This window comes from Priapulus caudatus, unplaced genomic scaffold, assembly GCF_000485595.1.
Source record: "Priapulus caudatus unplaced genomic scaffold, Priapulus_caudatus-5.0.1 Scaffold460, whole genome shotgun sequence".
In the NCBI taxonomy this organism is placed as follows: Eukaryota; Metazoa; Priapulida; class Priapulimorpha; order Priapulimorphida; family Priapulidae; genus Priapulus; species Priapulus caudatus.
The window spans coordinates 221,709-229,773 of NW_014577521.1; the positions used below are offsets into that span (position 1 = coordinate 221,709).

The 8,065-nt window shown below is 45.6% G+C and overlaps 1 pseudogene; it reads left to right on the forward strand.

Moving 5' to 3' along the window:
* Positions 1 to 4,788, forward strand: part of LOC106810645 — a 13,610-nt pseudogene extending 8,822 nt beyond the window's left edge.
* The last annotated feature ends 3,277 nt before the right edge of the window (positions 4,789 to 8,065 follow it).

Sequence of the window (8,065 nt, forward strand, 5' to 3'; positions counted from 1 at the left end):
GCGCGGCGCCGGCCCGACCCGTGGCGCGGCGCCGCTGCTGTGAGTTTTTGCAGGTGAGGTTGTTGCAGATAACCGATGCAGTGTGTGAGGTTTGCAGGGTGAGGCGTGTGCAGCATAACCGAGGGCAGGCTGTGTGGGTTTTGCAGGTGACGGTGTGGCAGTATAACCGATGACTGAGGTGTTGGGTTTTGCAGAGTGAGGGGTGGCAGATAACCGATGGCAGGTGTGTGGCTTGCAGGTGAGCGGTGTGGCAGATAACCGATGGCAGGTGTGGGCGTGTTGCAGGTGAGGGTGTGGCCAGATTCAACCGATGGCAGCGTGTGTGGGTTTTTTGCAGGTGAGGGGTGGCAGATCACCGATGCTAAGCAGACGCTCAAGGAGACGATGAAGGAACACAAAGTCTATTGTCTCCTGCATCAAGGTGCGCAGCAATGACAAGGAGTGTGTGAGCGCCAGCACCGACGGAACATGCATCATATGAGACCTCCAGTAAGTCACACCGCACATTGTAAAGCAGGTCCCAGCCTGGGAAAAGCTACAAGGGAAGTACAGGAGGCGCGGGGGAGATGTGGGTCGGTGGCCAGACATACCTGTTCTATTAATGCTATGGCTTCCCCGACAAGCATCAATCTTCGCTGCCGGGCCTCGGCGTGAACGATCCCGCGGCGCCGACGGTGTCGCCCTCTGTCAATATCTTCGCGCGGCCGGTCGCTGAACGATCGCGCCGGCACTGACTGTGTCGCGCCCTCTGTCTTGCAGGGTTTCGTGAGGAATCATATCATCTTTGCTAACACGGTTGTTCGAATGCGCCTGCTCCATCCGAGCCCGAATGTCAGATCAATCTCACCAGCGGAACCGACCGCAAGATAGGTCGTATTCGCCATCGCCGCCGCCGCGCCGCGTCCCCCAGTGCCATCCATTTCCCTGCGCCCGTCTGCCGTGAAACTTGTTAGAGGGAGTTGTAGGCAGCGCTGGACGGAATACGATCCAGGGAAGCGGCGGACGCTTTCTTCATACTGTCTTATCTTGCATCATGCGGATGTTCTAGCTAATGCGTGTCCGGTGATTATTCCCTGATTGCTGCCAAAACTAGTTCGCGATGTAGCAGCGCCAGCAAGAGAACCACGCATCATGAAGCGCCGGGACGCCTGTGGCCATGGTGGTCAATGTGATATTATGTGCTATTTTCGTGCTGTTCTAGCCAATTCGTGTTGCGATAACGCTTCTGAAAGCAATTCTCCGCCATGACGAAGTGTTGTTAGGTTGAGATAGACGCGCACGCAGTGAGAACGTGTTTGGAAGCTTCTACGACCTGTCTAACATGATCGAACTAGAGACAATATCGGGAGAGTTGTTGGCGCTATCTTACTCAGAGGACGATATAATTATTATACACCGCAGAAATCTACTCTCTGTCATGTTGCAACGCGTGTGCTAGCTTCTGATGTGAATGTATTGCCGATGCGTCGGGCATCGCACTCGATGTGTGATATTACGTGTTTTAATGGATTGCGGCTCACTCTGTGACGGCAGGCCAGCGAGAAACTAAGAAAGCGGCGCCCCCTGCCGCGCGTATCGCGTAAGTAGTCGTGTGACATGCAGGTGGCAAGCACTGCTGTGAGTGGCGGCCCCCTGGCATGCGGTGGGTCGCGCACGGGTTTGCCCTTACACGACAGACGGAATGTCTTGTCACTCACTGGCCATCTGCTTGCTTGTATTCACTGACATCTGCTTCGCTGTGTCACTCACTGACTCCCTGCTTGCTGCTGTCACTCAACTGACAATCTGCCTTGCTGTGTCACTCACTGCACATCTGCTTGCTGTGTCGCTCACTGACATCTATGCGTGCTGGTGTCGACTCAGCTGACATCTGCTTGCCTGCCTGTCACTCACTGCATCGCACTCCTGCACCAGCATTTAACATCACTGCCCATTGCTACATCGATGATTACCTCACCTCACCTCACCTTCACACACCTCACCTCACCTCACACACACCTCACCTCACCTCACCGCACCTCACTCACAGTGCAACCCCTCGCCCTACCTGCAGCCTCACGTGTAGATACTAGATGCCTAGTCTTGCCTGCCAGTACTGTACATTGCACGCAATCACTAGCAACCCATCGCCGATCGGAGGAGCGTATCCCTCCATCGGCCCGCCGCCACGCCAGCCGCAGCGAAGCAGCTATCCGTGAGGGGAAGCACAAACACAGCCTAATTGAATAACGAATGAGCCTCAGGCTTCTGAGTCATGAACGCTGCTTAACAATTTAATCTAGGTAAATTACTGCGACCGCCCGGCCATGCCTAAAGCTGGTTGGAGAGTAGGGGTGTGCCGTGGTGAGGCGCGGTCTGAGGTATGTGAGGGGGCCCCAAAAAAAAATAAATAAAAAAAACAAAATAAAAAATACTAAAAAAAAAAAAAAAAAGAAAAAATATAAAAATTATAAAAAAAATAAAAAAAAAAAAAAAAAAAAATAAACAAAAATAAAAAAAAAAAAGATATATAAAAAAAAAAAAAAAATAAAAAAAATAAAATAAAAAACAAAATAATAAAAATAAATAAATAAATAAATAAACAAAAAAACAAAAAAAAAAAAAATTAAAAAAAAAAAAAAAAAAAATAAAAAAACATAAAAAAAAATAAAAATAAAAAAAAAAAATCAAAAAAAAAAAAAAAAAAAAAAAAAAAAAAAAAATAAAAAAAAAAAAAATAAAATAAAAAAAAAAAAAAAATAAAAAAAAAAAAAAAGAGAAAAAAAAATAAAAAAAAAAAAAAAAAAAAAAAAAAAAAAAAAAAATAAACAAAAAAAAAAAACAAAAAAAAAAAAAAAAAAAAAAAAAAAATAAAAAAAAAAAAAAAAAAAAAAATAAAAAAAAAAAAAAAAAAAAAAGAAGAAAACGGAGGGGACGGAGGGGAGGGCGTCTCTAAAGGCACAAGCCTCTCCTCGAATTGTTTTCCTTTCCGGGTCGTCATTCGATGCAGGTCGCCACGATTAGTGCAAATGAGGGTTTAGTAAAAAAAAATTCAGCGAATTCTCACTCAGATTTTAAACTTATTATTATTTATTATAAACTTATATATATAATAATGAATTATAATAAATGGCATGTAAGCTGAACATACTATAATATATATAGTATATATATATATATATATCCTATACTGTAGTTTCCAACTATATTATAAGTAACCTTGTTGGAGCGCCTAATGCATCTACATCCCCTTACTGTATGAGAGGAGCTTGCCTTACCGCTGTTGCTCGGCGACGCCCCCGCCTGGTGCGCCATTTCCATGCGCGTCGTCGTCGTACGTTGCTAGGGTACTGGAGTCGTACGATGGATCACAGATCCGCGAGCCTGGACGGATCCATCTCCGGCATCGATCACGCTCTCGACATCTCTGCAAGACGGCGAACACTTCGTCACCGGCCGCCGTGACGACAAACTCATGCAAGGTGCGCCACCAGGCGAGCGCTGTGTGGGCGCCGAGCCGCGTGGGCGGGGGGAGGTTTACGGTCTGCCGCTCGGTCTCTTAGCGCCACCTATGTGTGTGCGAGGAAACTATTGCCAGTTGATTTTCGAAATTTGAATGAATTTCGTTTACGCTTTTGTGTTTCTTGATGATTATACTGGCATCACTGCTTGTCAATAGAGCAGAGCTCATTGATGTATTCTATAAGAAGGCCAAAACAAAATATAGCTGGGGGTAGCGTTTCGCGACCGACCCTAAACATTTTATTGTCAATTATCTTTAAAGCACAAAAAAATAAAAAATAAAATAAAAAATATGAATTGCGGACAGTTCCTGCTTCAAAGAAAGCCCCAACAACGCACATTCCTTAGAGACATGCGTTCGTAAATAAAATATTTCAGAAAAATTAAATGTTTTCCTACCTACCTACCCTATTTTTTTTTCGGCAGTGTAACAGGAAACGCACAAAATGCTATTTTGTTTTTGCGCCTAATGTAAGTTGTCAGGATGTTGATAAGTTTTATAATATAAAATATTGATTGCCTTAGCTAACCGTGTTGTTTATAGTACAAGGATGGCACGGGGACAGGGCGTAATATATGAGTTCAACAGTGTGCGATTAACAGTTATGTTATTGCCTTAGACAGCCTGCTACTATAACACATGTATAAACACAGCTGTACATATAACGTTGTGTAATAACACAGCTGCTACAATAATGTGTTACACAGCGGTACAATTAATACGTTATGTATCACATATCTGTACTTATAACATGGTGGTGATACTCCATTAGGAGTGTCCAACTTTAATGTCATTAATGGTCATCAATTACATACTCCAGTATATTATATATATCTATATACATGCGCTCATGGTCATATATTTGAGTTGTGTGGGTTTAATGTCATTTTTAGCCGTTAGGGCTTAGGGGTTAGCGCGTTATGATTATCAATCATTAATTGATATCAAAGTTGGGCAATCACTCCTAATGGCAGCGTTAGCCATAACATGTCACGTATGTTGTGTTGTGACACAAGGTGTGGACGTACAAACGAGGCGAGCAGGCTGACACACGGTGGGGACTGGGTCACAGCGGTAACCAATCACGCGGCTGCGCATCTGCCCACACCGCCGCACATCGTCAGCGGTCAGCGCTGATGGCGCCATCTTGCCATGGTGGAAGGTCCCGTTCGATTCAAGTGAAGCTTGTCCGAGCGTTTCACACCACGAAGGGCGTGCTCAGGGGTCTCGCCGAGGAAACGTGCCTTATTTACTCCGCCAAGCTTGCTTCATTTGCTTTTACTTAATGAGCTTGTCGAACCTGTTTTACTCACCAGGGCTAATCCGTTAGACCGATGTTGATGTTATTTCACAAGCTCTGCCTGAAAGTGTGTTTACTTTACCAAGCTTGTTTGTGTGTGTTACTTCCACAAGCTTGTTGTTTTACGTCACCCAAGCTGTATTGGCTTTTACTTCACCAGTTGTTGTGTTGTTTACTTCCAAAGCTTGTTGTTTACGTAACCAAACTTGTTAACGTTCATGAGCTGACTTCTTGTTTAGTTTCACAAGCTTGTTGTATGCGCTGGTTATTTTAAGCCTAATGTATATATAGGTGTATGTTATATCTACATGCACAATTGCCACATACATGCGATTTGTTTTCGGTACAAATCTTTGTGTGCAGCAGACAAGGATATTTTTATTACGAAGTTATTAAATACGAGGACACCTTTATAATTGTGCCCTCACATTCTCCCCTCTAGTGTTACCCATGTGCAGGCTCGCTTTGTATCTGCCATCATCTGTATTGTAAGATGCGTGCGCGAATACGGAGGGAGGAGGGAGGGATTACTAGAGAAGAAGTCCCACCGGTATTAAGCTTTCTTATTTATGATTCGCTCACATTTTAAATATGAATAAAAATCTTACGCTGTCATATAAAATCTTACATCCTTTCTCTGTTCGTAGATAAATGCTACGTGTTCTGTTCTGTCGCTACTAGATGGCTGTTGTTATTCGACCTGTGAACCAATCCGTGGTGGGATTCGCTATGTTTAATGACTTAATTTATTGCATCGTGCTGATGGAAAAGGACACGCTGTACACGCAAGTGCGTTCTTTGATAGCATTGTGCCGCTTTTCCTCGCGGTATTGCCCAGCTGCGACTCGCACACACGCCTCCAATCACGTATATTATAGAAACACAGTCATCTTACGAGATTTCACAGAATCAAAGTTCCAACATCGATTTAAAAAAACAAACTAACAATACCCGTTTAAAAATATACCCCCGGAAAGTAACACTACGTTATAAATGAAATACGGAATGTAAGCAACCTGGTGCGGATAAAACTCGAGGAACACTGCTTACACGCTGGACACGTTTTCGTAATCCTAGTTTAATTTCACACGCCACCCACTTTCACCCGTCGCCACGACGCTTATGAGTATATAGTTGGCGCCATCATCCAGTGGAAGACGTTTGCGAACGTAGGGACGATTCACGGGGTTAAACTTTCGGAAGATATGGCATCACTGGAGAGCTGCAACAGTCCTTTACAAGGACTCGACCAGAAACATAGCCAATGATAATCCCCATTCATTGTTCATCCATTCACACTGTTTACCCGTCTTTATTATTTATTATTATTTCATCTGATTGTCGCAGGTCAGTCTGTCGGTATATTAACAGGAATATATATATAATGCGTGAAGAAAACCCTGCATTCAGGGAATAATCACAAAGCCACGAATAAGTTTGAGGCCCAGCAAGCAACAGAGAATCCAAATTTAGTATTTGAAGCGCGGCGAGCACTGCATCATCCGCCGGCGTTTTGGGTTTCCCGCCATGCACTCCTCTCTCTCTTTCTGCTCTCTCTCTCTCTTCATCTCTCTCCTACTCTCTCGTCTCTCTCTTCTCTCTCTCTGCTTCTCTCTCTCTCTCTCTCTCTCGCTCTCGCTCTCGCTTCCTCGGCTTTTCTCTGCTTCTCGCTCTCGCCTCTCTCGCTCTCGCTCTCGCTCTCTGACTCTCTCGTCTCTCTCTCTCTCTCTTCTCTCTCTCTCTCTCTCTCTCTCTCTCCTCTCTTTGACAGCGCATGAGAGTAGCAATGCGTTAACGAGTCTGATTCTACAAAGTCTTGGCGTTAAAATTTCTTTACCGCCGTTCTCACAACGACCATGGGGGGCGCGATGGTCTTGGGTGCACCTGTAGTCCAAAAACCAAAAACCCCCCTCGTTCCTCGTCATCGAAAAGCCGGCGCGTAAAGGATGCAACCATATTCACACCTGTATGACACAACATGGACATATAGGGAGCACACCTGTGTGGGCCAAGCGAGCCAAAATAACGAAGGAGAGGAAGCGCCGCCATATTCCTGGCCCAAATTTGGCGTTTGCAGAGACCCTAGGAACAGATTAGGTTTTCTATTGTCTCTGGGGTTTTGGTCTGCCACAGCCGTTTCAGCTGCTGTATGGTCCATAGATTGGCGCCCCTTGAGTGCGAAAAGCACCACAGCCAACATCGCTTCCTATCTGTCCTCCTTTATATTTAGCTCCTTTGTTGTGGTGGCTGCTTATAAACACCTAGCCGGTCACCACGCACGGCTGTGCGGCTGCAGATCCCCCCCTGACTCTCCAGTCCCGTGGTGTGCTACGCCGAAACATCTCTTCTCGCGAACGGATCGATGGAAGTTCATCATTACACAAAACACTTGTTGCCTACGAGAACGCACGCGGTAAAAAGTTATTCTCATGGTTTCTCACCGAAGATCGTAAACTGTCGTTACCACTGTTGCCCACGAGCGATAAGCTGTCGGTTATCATACTTTTGCCACGACGACGGAGAGCTGTGTCCTTTGCGGATAACGTCCTGGAGTTGTTGGGCGGAATGACGCTCGCCCTCTGTGCACGCGTCCTCTAATGATCTGCTCATTTCAAACACGTGTACACGTTCCGCGCTGATTGAAATTTCAATCGCTCTGCTAAACCCAGCTATGTTGTACCTCCACGCTCACGATCAGCTATTAGAGCGCGACGCGTTTTAACATGCAAACTGATATGTACCGGTGTCCGTGCAGAACGTGCTGGTGCCAGTCTATAGGTCAGTGTTGCTTGGCTTTTCTGTCCTATAAAAATAATGTCCTTCTTCTTCCTTCTCTTCTTCGTTGCCTTTCTTTCCCCGGGTCCTTTCCACCTTCTGGGTTACGCATGTACCTCCGAATTGCACAATGCTATCATGAAGTCAATACAGAAACTAGTGACTCATCGAAGGTTATATTAAAAGAGACACGTGCAGTCGCCGCAGAACTTTATAACCGTTTATTTGACACGTCCGTAGATCTAATGAAAAAGCTTTCCAACGCACCGTTGTACGACCCCTGGACTGTGTGAATCTCCTCTACCTCCTTCTCATCATCATCGCTATGCTCCCAACAAATGTCTGCCTCCCACTGTCCGCTCCTCCTCCTCCCTCTCCCTGCTTCCTCCTCCTCCTCCAGTTCCCTCCCTCCTCCCCCTTCCTCCTTTCAACCTTGGTTCAGCATACATCTCCGGGCGATGCTCGACACTTCCTCCTCCACCCCTCCT